The following is a 15471-nucleotide window of genomic DNA, read 5'->3' on the forward strand; positions in this document are numbered from 1 at the left end:
TCTCATTTTGTAATGAATACTTTCTGTCATTCTCACAATGTATCTTGTTATGTTACGTGATTGAATCATTATAATTTGTCATTGTCATCTACTTCTTCCATTTTACCATGAGGCCCACGAGTCTTATGGAGTATAAGAAGATCATATCTGTTTTGTTCACCACTGTATAATCTGTTGGGCATCTTTAGGTGTTCAGAATCCTTTTAATAAGTGTAATGTTTTGGGGACAAAGACCATAATGTGCTTTCATTGCTTGCTTGGGAGGGAGTAGAGATGGAGGCTAACATTGCTGACCTTTCACATATGCTTAGGACCTCATTATGTAACCCCCTAAAGTTTTCAATCCTTCACCCATATCCTTTTGGACCCCTTTAATCTTTTGGAACATTTCAGTTCCCTGGGTACTTTCTCCCCCAGCAGCCAGTGTTGGTATCTCTGTGCAGAGGCTGCCCTTAGGCTGGTAGAGAGTGCCTGGAGATTTATTATCTCCGGAGGTCCAAGCTCTTATGAAAGGTCTGATGAGTTTCAGGGGAGGAAGTGTAAATACTCCGTCTCCCTTATCCCGGATTAAGACCACAATTTCCTCTGTCTCCAAAAGTCCCATGTGGAATTGAGCTATGCTCTCTGTGGTTTTCCTTAGTTCCATATCCTTGCTTGGCTTTTTAATCCATCCCTTTTTTATACCAATTCCTCTCTCGTCTATTGTTTTTTCCTAATAAGTCACTTTCACGCAAATCCTTGGCTCAGAGTTTGTTTCTGGGGAACTCTACCTAAGACATCAAATTTCAAAGAAGAGGCTTTGAATGCTTTTCATGTCCTTAGTACAAACTTTTGACCTAGGCTGTCAGTCAAATTCTAAATTATTTTTTGTTTAAACAGGCACAGATGCAGAATGTGCTGGAAAGGCCTTAGTGATCCACCCATCCAAAGGTCTTGTTTTATTGATGAGGGACTGAGCAGCAGAAGGGCGGGTGCTTGCTCAAGGTCACAGCCTTCGTGACTGGGGGGTGGCCACCAGGACTAGAATCCTGATATTCCTGACATCCAGATTCATGCTTTACATCAAGAAGCTTTCATAAATTTAAATTGAGTGATTTAAAAAGGTTGGAAAGAAACCAAACACTATTAAAATAAAACAAATTGGCCTTCAGATAAAAATAATTCATAGGAGCATTAAAGTCATTAAAATACATCCTGAGGATAAGCTGAACTGATAGCAACTTAGTGTCCCTTACTATGTTTTATACAACAATTTTATACAGTCATTTCTTCTAATGCCTCCTACAGAGAAAACATCTGGTAATTATGTGGCTTTAGGATACATATATGTGCATATGTATAATATAGGTGTATGTGTGTGTATAACAAAGCATTGAATTTCTTAAAAATAAACATTTGAAATGTTTACAAAATTGCTGTTAAAAGCCATGGTATGGCTGCTTCACAGATTGTGATGAGGAATAGCTTCATATGTCTTACCTGAGAGCCCTCAAAGTGCTTTAAATGTGTTGTACTTGTGACTTATGAGGTTCCCAGACAAGATATAAACCTATAATTTTCTGCAGTCATCGTTAGTCAAGATGACAGGCTCAACCTGGAATGGAATTGATTTATTAGATTTTTTTTTTATTCAGATGAAGCTAACACATAACTATAAATTCTCTGATTAATGAAAAGGTTCTAATACCAGAGCTAACACATCTTCATGATTTGGTCTCTAAAACTAATTTAAGCAAAGTTGTAAATACCACTCCATAAAAAACACCCATTGCTGCGTGTGTGTGTGTATGTGCTTGTGAGAGGGCTCGTGTATTCAGTGATAGGTCCACAAAATTTTATAAGAGCTGAAAGGGGATTCTTTTGGTGACTTCAATTTTATTAGTAGGAAAATGTTACAGAGCTTTTGTGATAGGTTTTCTAGAAAGAGGAGGAGGATATGAAATTTAAATGTATTGCCTTGAAGTCAATTTCTGATAATTTAACATTATTTTAACTAAAATGAAATCACACAGTGCAATGTTTTTCAATAAGTAGACTGAAAAATGATTGATTTAGTAATCACCCAAACTTCCACACCATGCAGAAATGCTCTAAATGCCATTTCCTAGAAGTCATGTTTGAGTACTATTGGGGATAGGGAGTTTAGTATTTATAGTTTTAGATAATAATACATTTTAGAAAAACTTAACTTATATTCATAAGAAGTGTATTTTTCCATAAATCTGAGACCCTTGTCAGAATTCTGCCCTCTGGTGATACACAGACTTATTCTAATCTTTCTTGCGTAGGATGTTTTTTCACAGTCACCATATGCACAATGCTCTTTGCTCATCTAGATGGAAAGTAGAGCCTCTCTTGTTCATTTCTCATGCAACATGGTTTCTAAATTTTTCATAATCCTGTCATGGTTGAATTGGTGAAATTCTCTTCAAATGTGGCGTTCCATTGAGATGAAAAAAAAAAACAGTACTTTTGCTGCTCCTAATTTATTTCTGCAACAAATAGTTATTTAGTGTCTATTTTGTGTCAGCACTACTCTAGGCATTGATTGAGGGATACAATGGGAAGAAAAAAACTCTGTCTTCACAGCATTTTTAAGTATGTTCAGCAGTGCATATTTTAAAAGGTAACCTATCTCCCTAAATCCAAACTCTCTTTTGTTTGTAATGTAGTCTAAACTGTTAAACATTTTAATGCAGCAAATAAATTGTATTTACTCATATTTAACAAATCATAAATTAAAATATTTAGGGTTTATATATGAGCATTGGATAATCTCCCATTCTAACTTTTACCTCGAATAATTTCTGAAATGAACACGTTTCTTGTCTTTTAAAAATATTTTATCTCATCATCCAACTTGAAATAATTTTTGTAATTTAATCTTATCTGTTAAAGACCCTTTCTGGTTTTGAGCCAACAAAAAGTGAATAAAAACATTTTTTGGGACTTTACTAAGTTGTGGTTAAAAGTGTTACTTAGGCAAGGAGTCAAGTACAGAATCTTGAAATCCCGTCGTTTCAAGATGGTAATACAATGTGAAGCAAACATTATGGTTAATAACAAAAATAGTTCAGTGAAACCAAAAGTAACACAGAAATTCAACTTCCACAGGTAACCATCATTGCCAATTTATTGTTTGTCTCTACAGAATTTTAAAGGATACATTTTTATACAAATTGTATTATATTTTACACTTCTGCATTTTAACTAACGTACGTATCATATATCCATTCCCATTTTAAAATGTAAAAAAATTCCTTTTCCTTTGGAATACATGCAGTTTTCCCCCACTGTACACATATACTGCAATTTATTTAATCTATTCATTATTCATTGACATTTAGGCTGTTTCCAGAATTTTTTCATTATAAGCAACATGGAGCATACATAGTGGGATATACATTTTTGTGCACTTATACTATTCTTAGCCTAAGATAAACTTTCAGAAGTGGATCAAATTATATTCAAACTTAAATTTTGGAATACATTACCAGATTGCCCACTGGAAAGCATGAAACATTTTACACAACCATCTCTATAAATTGAATTTTTATCTTCTTTAACCCTTCCTAGCAAGAAGTATTATACATCTTCCTAATCATTTTCCATTTAATATTTTGTTTTAATTTACATTTGCATGTCTAACAGTAATTTGTGTTATATACTAACTTGCTACTTCCCCAATTTTCTATTTGGATGATTTTACTTTTCTTTTTGATTTGCTAGAATATACTGAGTTTTCTGGTCATATGTTGCACAAATTTGTCTTTTAAAGTATATCTTTTGTGTATAGTGTATATAAAATGTGTGCGCTGTCAAATCTGAAAAAAAAACTTTCTGTACTATTAATTTGATCTTTAATCAACTATTTAGATTTGATTGAACAACAGATTATTGTAATAGCATTCCAATATCAAAATGGAACTTGGAAAGGGCTGGCGAGTTGTAACAAAAACAGTCCTGGAAGATAGTATTGTTTAATCTTGTGTAAAATACTTCAATCTCTCTAAATCTCAATTTCTGTATTTGTAAAAAAACAAAAACAAAAAACCAAAAAAACCTAAAACAAAAATCGAGAAGAATAATGTCTACCTGTGTAAAGGGATATTCTGATGATAAAGTGTGCTAATGTATATGTTAGACATTTTTTACTATGTGAGACAATATTTAATTATCTTTTTCATTTTCATTTTAACTACTGTGTTTATATAAATCTAACAGGTTATGGCACCTAGCTGTCTAGTTAGTAGTTTGAAGAACCAATATCTTTATTTTTCTTCTAAATGAGGTTTTTGTGGTCTTTTAGGACTCTTGTGGTTTCCCATGATTCTTAAATATCACTGGCATCACAACTATAAGTTGTCTCAATACTTAGGATACAATTCATCTTCATCTAAAGAGAAAACTTTTCATAAGGCCGCTGGGAGCTCTCACTATCTCCTCACCTTTTTTGAGTTTCAGTTTTCTCTGGAGGACATTTATTCTCTCCTTTACAGTTTGGTCATTGTTCTCTTTGAAAATGGCAGAGTAATTTCGTTTGCCTTTTGTTATTTATTTACCCTGCTTTCCAGCTTTGTTTTTTCTTGCTTTGGATATAGTTTCAGGCACCCTGTGGTTATAACTGATAATTTTTTCTGGCTTCCCCTAATGTGGGGATTTAGCTTTCTGAAATGAATTCTTATGACTTTTTTTTATTTCTCTCTCTCTCTTACTCTTCTATATTCATTTTAGGTTATGTCCCACTTCCCATCTGCCTTAGTCCATTCGGGCTGCTATAAAAAATCCCATAAACTGGGTATCAACAGAAATGTGTTTCTCATAGTTCCAGAGGCCGAGAAGTCATGATAAAGGCACCTGCAGCTTTGGTATCTGGTGAGGGCCCACTTCCTGGTTACTTTCTGTGTCCTCACCTCACATGATGGAAGAGACAAATGAGCTCCCCTGAGTCTTTTTTTATAAGGGTACCAATCCCATTCATGAGAGCTCCACCTTCATGCTCTAATTGCTTCCCACAGACCCAACTTTCTAATATCACATTGATGATTAGTTTCAACATATGAATTTGGGAGAGACATAAGTATTAGATCATGGCAACATCTATCAAGATTTAGTGTTTCAAGAGAATGGACAACCAAGATAGATTTTCCCAGTATCAGAGACCACAGAGAGAATTTTCTCACTCAAGACAATGGAAAATACCAAAGTGAAGGAAAGAACTATAGGAAGAATGAAGCCAGAAAGAAGACGTGGAGTTTTATAACCAGTGGGCTGAAAGACATGGTGAAGCCAGCAACCAAGGATATTAAACACAATATGGTGAAAATAAGCCAATTATGAGCAGGCCAGGCTTGGTGGCCCATGCCTGTAATCCTAACACTTTGGGAGGCTTAGACAGGAGGATTGCTTGAGGCAAGGAGTTTCAGATCATCCTGGGCAACATAGCAAGACCCCTTCTCTAAAAAATAATCATAAAGGGCTTAATGGAGATCAAGAAAAATTACATTTGTTGCCTGCCTTTAAAGACTGGCTGAAGCATGGTTGAAAAATGAATAAATCTTACATTCTTATTCAGATCCTGACCTAGGATTCCCTTAGATTCCCTTTGGAATTTGGTGGTTTCACTTCTGGATTTCATTTATCATCTTCTCAATATGTGCAGAGCTGTTAACAGATCAATAATTCAGCTTCGTGAAAATCTAGGTTTTGCAGATTTGAGTCATGAGGTTAAGTATTAATAGAAAGTTAACAATCCCTTTGAATTTTCATGTATTAGCTCTTTCACAGGTCATTGAGAGTATATAAAGAGATGTTCTATTTAAAGAGCTCTGGTCTTTTGCTGGGAAGATGGAAAGTAATTTAATGAGCCCTTGCTGTATGTTGATATCAGGGCAATGGTGAAAAAATTCAGCTGCAGAGTAGAAAAATCAAATATGCCTAAGTAACAAGTGATAGGGAACTACTACATGGACAGATATATCTTATAATCTGATTCCTATATACCAATATAGAAGGAATTTGCATCTTAATAATAGTGAGTCCTCCAATCTATGAACATGTCCATTTACTTAGATCTTTTAAATTTCTCTCAGTAATATTTATATAGCTTTTGCATGTTTTTCAGCAGATTTATACCTAGGTATCTGGTATTTTGATGCTATTGTAAATTATGGCTTTTAAAATTTTATTTTCTAATTATATCCAACAAATAGAAACAAATTATCCAATGATCTTCATAAACACACCTATTAATTCTATGGATTTTTCTGTAGATTTAAAAAATTTTATGTATATTAAATTGTCAACTATATAAAATAGGGTTTTAGCATTTTTTTAGAACATATTTTTTGTGGATAAGTATTTTGGGAGATAATTTGCATTGAATTCAGAAAAAGACATAGAGCATGAGGGTCCTGGAATAGCACTGGCAATAAGTAGAGCTCCTAGTAAAGTGTTTTAAAACTCCTAGTAGAATTCCTAGTAAAGTGTTTTTCTCCTTGTAAAGACCATAGGAAAATGTGGGTGGTGTATAAGAAAGAATACAATCATCTCAGAAATGTCACTGTGTGGATATTGATGGTAGTGTTTCATAGATCCCTGGACCTCCACCTGTATAGGAATATATTTGATTCAGCCAGGTTATAATAGCTAATATTTCTAAAGAGTTGTTATGTTCTAGACATAATGTGCTTTAAATTTTAATTCATATCATCAAAGCAATCCAATGAGATATCAATGATTATACTTTCCATTTCACAGATGAGAAAGCATAGGCACAGAGAAGTTAAATTACTTTCCTAGGATTACACAATAAGAGAGTGAATCATTCTTCTTTAACAAATTGAGATGTTGTTTTTCTAAAACTTGAGCTCTTAACCATTGTGTTTACTATTTCCTATTGGTCTTCTGGGTCATAGCTTTTTCACAAAGCCACTGCATATCCCTTAATCTACTCTGAAGTGGGTGTATCCGATAAATTATCAAATAAAATTCACAATACCACTAAATGGCAAAATCCAGGGTACAATGGGTATATAAGACAAACCCCAGTGCTTGTCTACTATTGATAGGCTACTTAGTTTCCTGGTTGTCAGTTACTTGGACCAACACAATGCACATGACTTGCCTTATTGCAATAAAGACAAGGCTAACAGCATACCAAATAACAGGAATAATCAACCAGCAGGTTTAGAGAGGTAGCTTCATGAATTTCCCACCATACCACCCTAGCTTATGTTGGACAATGCATTTGCCAAAGTGGCAACAGCATGACCGGGTTAGATTTATTGCATTGCACAGTCCAGGAGCCACCAGTAGATGTCTTAAACTCACATAAACCAAATATTTATTAGAGAATAATTCACTCAACTACGAGAGCTACTTCATCACTCAGTGGCTTCCAAGATTGCCTTCTGAGTTAAATCTATTCTGCTGAATCAGTCTAATCTAGTTTGTTCTATGTTGTCTTATTAGACCTAACCAGTAACCCTGGAGGCCTCAAAATTAGAGGTTTGCAGCATCCTACTTGGTGAGGTTGTCAAACATAGCAGAAATCATGTGTGATTCTGAACATTTTGCCTGCCAAAACCTGCAGTTTTTCACTCTGGAAATATTGTACCAATTCTAAAAGGAAGATTGTTAATTTTGTAAAAACATTGGCCATTTTATATAGCATTAATATTTCCCACTTTCAACTATTTAGTATCTTGATGACAAGTGGTCCATGTTTTTTTAGCTGCGAATAGTCACAGATGAACAAGCCAAAGTACCAATAGCCAGTCCACAGTTTTCAAATTTAATGTACTAAATATTTTTCTTAAAACACAAGGTTCTTCTCATAGCCCATTAAAATGGTATATAAGGCAATAGCGAGGTAATGGTTTATGAAGATTTAGAGAAGAAAGTGAAAAATAAAACACCTCCTTTTTCTTTAGAGTGCAGTGTAAAACACCTACACTGTAAAGTATTTATTTGCCAATAAATTGACTAACTGCAAGCTGTACATAGCTGTTTTAAACAGATATTTCAATGAGTTGAGATAATGACAACTTACCCTGATTATGCATTTTGAGAAGATTAACCTACACTGCACTGACATGCTCCACTGTTGAGAAAAAAGGTATGATAAATGATGGCAGTGAGCCTTCTACTATCATGTATATATATGATAGTGTTATATATAATATATAAGAATAATATACAATAATATATATTATATATAATATATATTATTATATTCTATATTATATTCTATATAATATAGAATAATTATGTAGATAATATAATATATATTATATATTACATATAATATGTATTATATAGTATATATAATATTTATATCACATAGGAGCAATTACTGTAAAAAGAAACAGCTGCGAGCATTACCCCTTTCCTACCTACAAAATCAAAAAAAGCAAAAGGAAATAGGTAACTGATATAGTTTGGCTGTGTCCCTACCCAAATCTCATCTTGAATTGTTGTTTCCATAATCCCCCAGGGAAAGACATGATGGGAGGTAATTTAATCACAGGGGTGGTTCCCCTCATGTTGTTTTCCTAATAGTGAGTGAGTTCTCATGAGATCTGATGGTTTTATAAGGAGCTTTTCCCCCTTTTGCTTGGCACTTCTTACTATGACCATGTGAAGAAGGAAGCGTTTGCTTTCCCTTCCATCATGACTGTAAGTTTCCTGAGGCCTTCCCAGTCATGCTGCACTGTGAGTCAATTAAAACTCTTTCCTTTATAAATTACCCAGTCTTGGGTATGTCTTTATTAGCAGTGTGAGAATAGACTAATACAGTGACTATTTACCATGAAATAGTGTAATTGCCTGACAGGTTCTTGCTGCCCACTGCACAGACAAAACCAATTTACTAAGACCATGGTCTTGCAGTAAGGAAAGAGTTTAATTAACACTAGGCTAAACACAGAGAAGATGGGGGAGTTATTATTCAAATCAGTATCTCCAAGAAGTCTAAAGATAGAGTTTTAATGGATAATTTGGTGGGCAGGGGGCTAGAGAATGGGTACTGCTGACTGGTTGTGGATGAAATCATAGAGGTAAGGAAAATGGTTCTCATGCACTAAGTCTGCCTCTGGGTGGGGGCCACAGGACCAGTTCAGTCATGAGTCATGGATTCAGGTGGGGTCGGTCAGTTGCCAGAATGCAAAAAAGCATGAAAAACTTCTCAAAAGACCAATCTTAGGTTCTATGATAGTGATGTTATCTATAGGAGCAATTGGTGAAGTCATAAATCTTGTGACCTCTGGTCACGTGATTTCTAAGCAGTAAGGGATTAAAGAAATTATGCTTACATTTTAGCAGAGTTCCAGCCCCTCTCATAATCCTAATCTCATGGCCTTTCATAAATTTTCAGTCCCTGAGAAAAAAGAATGTTAGTTTTAGGGAAGCAATGCTGTCATTCGTGCTTCAAAAGTAAACCATAAAATAAGTTCCTCCATGGTTAACTTGGCCCATACCCAGGAATGCATCAGGAGAGCCAGCCTATGAGGCTAGATGCAAGATGAAGTCAGCCATGCTAGATTCCTCTCACTGTCATAATCTGCAAAGGTGGTTTTAATCACTAAGAGAGATAGAACATCAACCTAGATTGACAGGGTTGGGCTACATCCAGGATACATTGCTTCCCTCAAGTGCTAATTGTAGGAAAACATGGTACACTTGTTTAGCATCAGGAAATTGTGATTTAAATTATTGCCTCTTCTTTCTCCTGCAAAGTGGCAATTAATGCAAAGTGAGTGGTAGTATGCTGTACTGCAAATTAAAGGAACAGAAAACTTGAGGGTGGTAGAGGGGGAAAAAAATCTCTGGTTCTTAAATTCGAAGAGAGGAGACAGGTGTGGGAGTTGAGAAAGCACTTGAGTCGGGAAGGGATAAGAGGAAGAAATTAGTTTTTGTTGTTGTTTTTCCTTTGCATTTGGAATGTTTTAATGTGAACCTATGACTCACTGTGTTAAAGACCATTCATATATATTCCCATGTAATATCAAGACAGCTTTGGGGGTCACACATTATTATTCCTATTTTACAAATCAGTAAACAGATGTTTAGTGATGTTAAATCCCTTGCTGGAGATAAACAATTAGTTGATGAAGGAATCAGAACACAACCTATGTTTCTCTGGCTCCAAGTGCAGACTGCTTCCATTAAGTGTATTTGTTGTAGGAAGTAGAAAGGGTCACTTCACTGCCTAGGTCTTGGTTTCCTCATCTATACAGTTGGATAATAAGATGGATCTGATAGTGTTGTGAGAAATATTTTGGAAGAGTCCATGGGAAAGACTCAGGACAGGGCATGTCACAAAGCTTAGTGCATGACAGTTGAAAGTTTGCAGTGATTGACTGCAGCAGAAGATTGTGGTTAAGCCTGTGGCACATGCTTTGTCAAGAAGTGAGATACTTTCTGGAGCATTGTATCTTCTCTGTCAGAACCACAGGGAATAACCCTGTTTGCAGGCAGTCATCTTGAAACCACATTTGGAATTACTCAGAAGAGGGAGAATATGAGAGAATATGAATGAAATAGAGGAAACCTATCCCACTACCAGAAAACCAGTTTAAAACACTTCCTGATTTGGCTCAGTGCCGTCACTCTAGAGGAAGGATGTTAGTGGAGCACATATTCTAAAACGGGATTATTTATAGCTACTACTCAGCATCACCTACTGGTAAGCTGACAGAAAACAGAACTCAAACTATGCAAGGCTAATAAATTGAGAATATTAGTTTGAAAAAGTCAAATTGTAGTAGGGAAATGGTTACAAGAGACATTGTGCATGAACATAATATAACATTACATAGCCCCTATAAGATAGAATCCACAGAAACATGGAGTTTCAAATAGTGAATATAAAGTTAGATTAAAATATTATAAACAAATTTGCCAAACATGTTTTCATGGAATTAAGAAGGGAGAGAAGGAAAAAATGCACCCATATTGATGAATTTAATTTTTTCTTCAGATTTGCTATTTTGTACATTAGTCACAAATGCATTCTTAAAAAATAATCTGTAATAGAGGAAAATCGTACTGAAATGTATTCAATAGATAAATAAGAGACAAAGCAAAATAGAAGTGATTGTATATCTTGCGTACATTACATTATTTTTTCTCTCCAACTTTCTATAAACTTATTTTTTAAAAGTAGAGACTTGTTTAGATTAAAAAGCTAATATATGCACATAGTAAACAACAAATCCAAACTGTAATAAAGTTATGTAATATAGTATGTCTCCCTGAATGCTAGGATCTAAGTCTAACTTGAGAAATTGATCAGGCTTATAAGTTCTTGCTGTTATTTCTAAAATATTTCTATGAATATATAAACAAGTGTCTGTGTGCATGCAAGCAAGCACGCACATGTTTGTGTGTGTAATGTATCAGTTTTTTTCTCTCACATGTGGGAGCATATTAAACAGTTTGTTATGGATTTGTCATTTTACTGAAAATTATGTATTAAAAAGGCTATCTGATAGCTGTGTCTTGTTCAGGTGCCTCTAAGACTTCCCCTAAGGCCATTGAAGTAAGGTTGGCTAGTACAAAAAGATGATGAATTTAGACAACAGATATATTTAATAAATGTCATTTTTAGGATTCATTGCAAAAGAATTGGCGAGTTCTTTAAGTTTGGTTTTGTTTTTATCAAAGAAATACTTGCATGGAGTATCACTAATCGAATAGTTCTGCAAGGCTCATAGCCAAAATAAGTAGTCCTTTTACTGTACTTTGCAAGTCACACAAACTCCCATTCCTCAGAGGAGATTTTTTTTTTATCATTTTAAAAACTTTTCTAGATTATATACTTTCTTATTTCTATGTAAGATGCTTGTGGGCAAATTTTATATTTAGTCAATTTTATGGAATATCTATTTCTTTTCTACTGTGACAAATGAAGACTCGGGAAGCATCTTTCAGTCCTCTTTCCAAACACACAGGCACATATTCTCTAATATAATCGAGAGAGTTATATCATATGTGGCTTGATCAATATTCAGTGTGTGCACCCTTATCATGTAAATATTATCTGCAGATGGGACTTTTTATGACTTGAGAACATCTGGATTTACACTATGTAGAAAAGAGTATTTTTTTTCTTGCTTTTCCTGGAGTTAATAATTATCTCTTTTTAACTTTTGCCTAGGTTTCTATCTACCTATTAGTAATTCTAAATTCTCAAACATTTGAAAATTTTGTCTCTATATATTCAAACACATCAGTTCCTTCCTCTCTTTTTCCTTCCTTCCTTCCTTCTTTCATTTCTTCCTTGCTTTCTTTTTTCTTCTTTCTTTTCTTTCTCCTTCCTTCCCTTCTTTCCTTTTGCTTTCCCTTTCGCTTTCCCTTTCCCTTTCTCTTTCTTTTTCTCTTCCTTCCTTCCTTTGTTCCTTTTCCTTTTCCCTTTTCTTTTTTTCTTTCCTTCCCTCCCTCCCTCTCTCTCTCTTTCTTTCTTTCTTTTCTTTCGTTCTTTCTCACTCCTTTCCTTCCTTTCCTTCTTTCTTCCTTTCTTTCTATTTTTTCTCCTTCCTTCCTTCCTTCCTTCCTTCCTTCCTTCCTTCCTTCCTTCCTTCCTTCCTTCCTTCCCTCCCTCCTTCCTTCCCTCCCTCCCTCCCTCCCTCCCTGCCTCCCTCCTTTCCCTTCCTTTCTTTTCCTTTTCCTTTCCTTTCTGTATTTTGGGTCTTCTTTTGAGATTTGGTCAATTTTCTAAAACTTCTACTGAATTTTTATTTTCCTTTGCCATGTTTGTATTTTGTTTCAAGAGCACTCCTTTTTTTTCTAAATATTGCCTTTTGTGTAATCATCTCTTCTTTTGTGGAAACAGCAACCTCAATTATTTCTCTGAGCATAACATGGGTGGGTTATTTTTCCACTGCTAATTGTATTCAGCCTTCCACACTGTCTCTATTTTCCAAGTTTCTTTCCTATTTTTCCTGTTTGTTTTTTGTTGTTGTTTTGTTTTTTTGTTTGTTTTTTTTTTTTTTTTTAAATTGATCTCTGTCATCTTAGGGACTTTTCTCAAATGTGTAGTAATCCATGACTTTAATAGTGAGTCACTAAACTTGATTAAAGGCGGGGGGGGGGTGTAAGAAAAAGAGGAAAATATGTTTATTGAGATTCATTATAGGTAGGTTTGTCTGTGCAGCTTATTTAGGAATTTCTGTCAGTATCTGTAGATCTCTTCTCTTAAAACTGTTTTCCCAGAGAATAAACCTGTAGTATTCTCAGGGGCAAACAGAGAGGGCTGGTTCTCATCCTTTAGGGGACAGACACAGATTTTATCTTTACCCTCATCCTCTGCTGTATCTGATGTTTCTAAACCCAGAGCCCTTCTGTTCTATCTCTTTAGTAATTAAACTTACAGTCCTATAAAGTGGTGGAGATCTAGCTGTTCTTTACAAAGACTTGAATTTATTAATTCATTCCTTCAACAAATGTTTATCAAGTACTAACAATATGCCAAACACTGTTTTAGACACAATGGAAATATCTGTTTTCAAAACACAAAATTCTTTGCTCTTGTGATTTTCATCCCCCTTTAAGATTTTCATCTTAAAGTTAGGAACCCTAACTTTCAGAACTCACGAGTGTCTGCAAATTCTAAACTTTGGTGTTCTATAATGTGAATTGGCTTGCTTTATTTATTTATTTTTTGCTTCTTTGCATATTCTGTTTTTATTTTTCTATTTGGTTTGTTCAGTGAGAAACCACTTGCTCATTTGCTTTTCAGGTCTAAAATTGGGTCGCTGTCATCTCCTATTCAATTCTTTTATCTTTTGGGTTTATTTCACATGCTTTTGGTCATTTCATGGGATTTGGGGAGGATATAGAGGTAAATGTGTAAGTTCAATCTGCCACCTTTTTAAAAGCACCTGTGAGTAATTTAGCCCAAATGAGCCCCAGCATCCTAATTCCTTTGTACCTGTGATGTGCTTGGGTAGCCCAACATGTCAACACAATTGGGAATCTGGACTGTCCTATATTAAAAGCCATTTCTGTTACATGCTGACCTTGTCTGAAAAGGTCTTCTGGCATCAGAATATGCACCTAGTCTGTGCTACTCTTCTTGCAATTATTGTGTCCTCTGACAGAACTGCTATTCCTTTTCTGGCCAGACCTCAAAGGACCCAGATTTCTGAGAATATGCAACTATTAGTGCAATACTTACCTCCAACTGTACCCGAACATTATCGTGTATCAGAATAATATTTAACCCCCTCAACCCAACACCAGCATCATATATTGCCTGAATGTAAGATAATCTGTATAGTTTCAATAAGTCTTTTGGCTAAGCCCCCTCCCATTTTTTCCCCTTTTTTAGTCTTTGGAAGTTTCAATAGGAGGCAGCATATAAGTTTGTACTTTTATCACTATTCTGTGCATCTGTGGTTTGGAGGGAATAAATAGTCACTTGTCTAGAAGAGAAAGGGCATTATTTGTTCTCATCTGGAATGAGAAAATTCTTCTTGAGCAGTTTACCAGGGTTTCAAGCAAAAGAGGACAAACATATTCTACCAACCCCTGGAAACTTTTCATGGTGGTGGAATTTGTGGAGCTGAGTGACACAGGCTCTCTATTGTAATTCATTAAACTCAAGACACTGTGACTAAAACCCATGCCACTCCTGTGTGGTTGGCATGTCTTAGTTCAATGTCAATTTTGTTCCAAGAGATCAAAACCATACATTCTTAGGTGAAATCCTTACCATCAGAGTATTGTTTAATGTCTTCTCATTTTATGAGAAACTTCTTTTCTTCAGTATTAAATTTGTCTATATAATCATTTCAGGTCAGATATTTGACCGATATCATTACAGAGAAACTTCGATTTTCCATAATTTTCAAAATAGAGCCTGGTTCCAGAGCTCACAGAGAATGAGGGCTCCTAGGAGTTCAGCCCTGAATTGCTAGTTTCTATTTTGACATTAAACCTAGGAAATGCTTTTTAGATGTCTTGAGAAGATTTCGAGGAAGGAGAAGAAGGAGAATTCAATCTTTTATTAAGCTGTTAAGCTGGTTTGTGAATTCTAAACATGTGGTAGGAAAGGGATGAAGAAATTTAGTGCTTCTGACCTTCTTATTCCTAAAAATAGTTATTGTGTGTGAATAAAATTTTACCATCCTGAAAATAAATAGTTCAAAGGGAAGAAAATGTCAGATGATTTCAGGACTATGAAAATTAGTTATGTGAATACTAATATTAAAACTCATTGGTATAGCATAACATTACCTGACCAACTCTTTGGTGTCTTTTTAGATTTCTATCACCCTGTACTGTAAATTGCCTGTCCCTATAGACTTTATTCTCAAAAAAGTAATAAACCCTCATGTATACTTCCTTGAAAATGTCATGCTGCCTGGAACATATTTGAAGTATAGTAAATATTCATGACTATTTACAAAATGACTGTTTAATTATTTTTACCAAAAATGAATAATTAAGACATCTGCTGTGAAAGGC

The 15471-nt window shown here is 34.9% G+C and overlaps 1 non-coding gene across 1 annotated transcript; it reads right to left on the bottom strand.

Moving 5' to 3' along the window:
• Positions 1 to 14762: 14762 nt before the first annotated feature.
• On the bottom strand, positions 14763 to 14827 carry LOC126934556 (small nucleolar RNA SNORD78). The gene has a single exon (XR_007719019.1). It is a non-coding gene; the product is annotated as a small nucleolar RNA SNORD78 (small nucleolar RNA).
• Positions 14828 to 15471: the final 644 nt, after the last annotated feature.

Source organism: Macaca thibetana, chromosome 13 (assembly GCF_024542745.1).
Source record: "Macaca thibetana thibetana isolate TM-01 chromosome 13, ASM2454274v1, whole genome shotgun sequence".
In the NCBI taxonomy this organism is placed as follows: Eukaryota; Metazoa; Chordata; class Mammalia; order Primates; family Cercopithecidae; genus Macaca; species Macaca thibetana.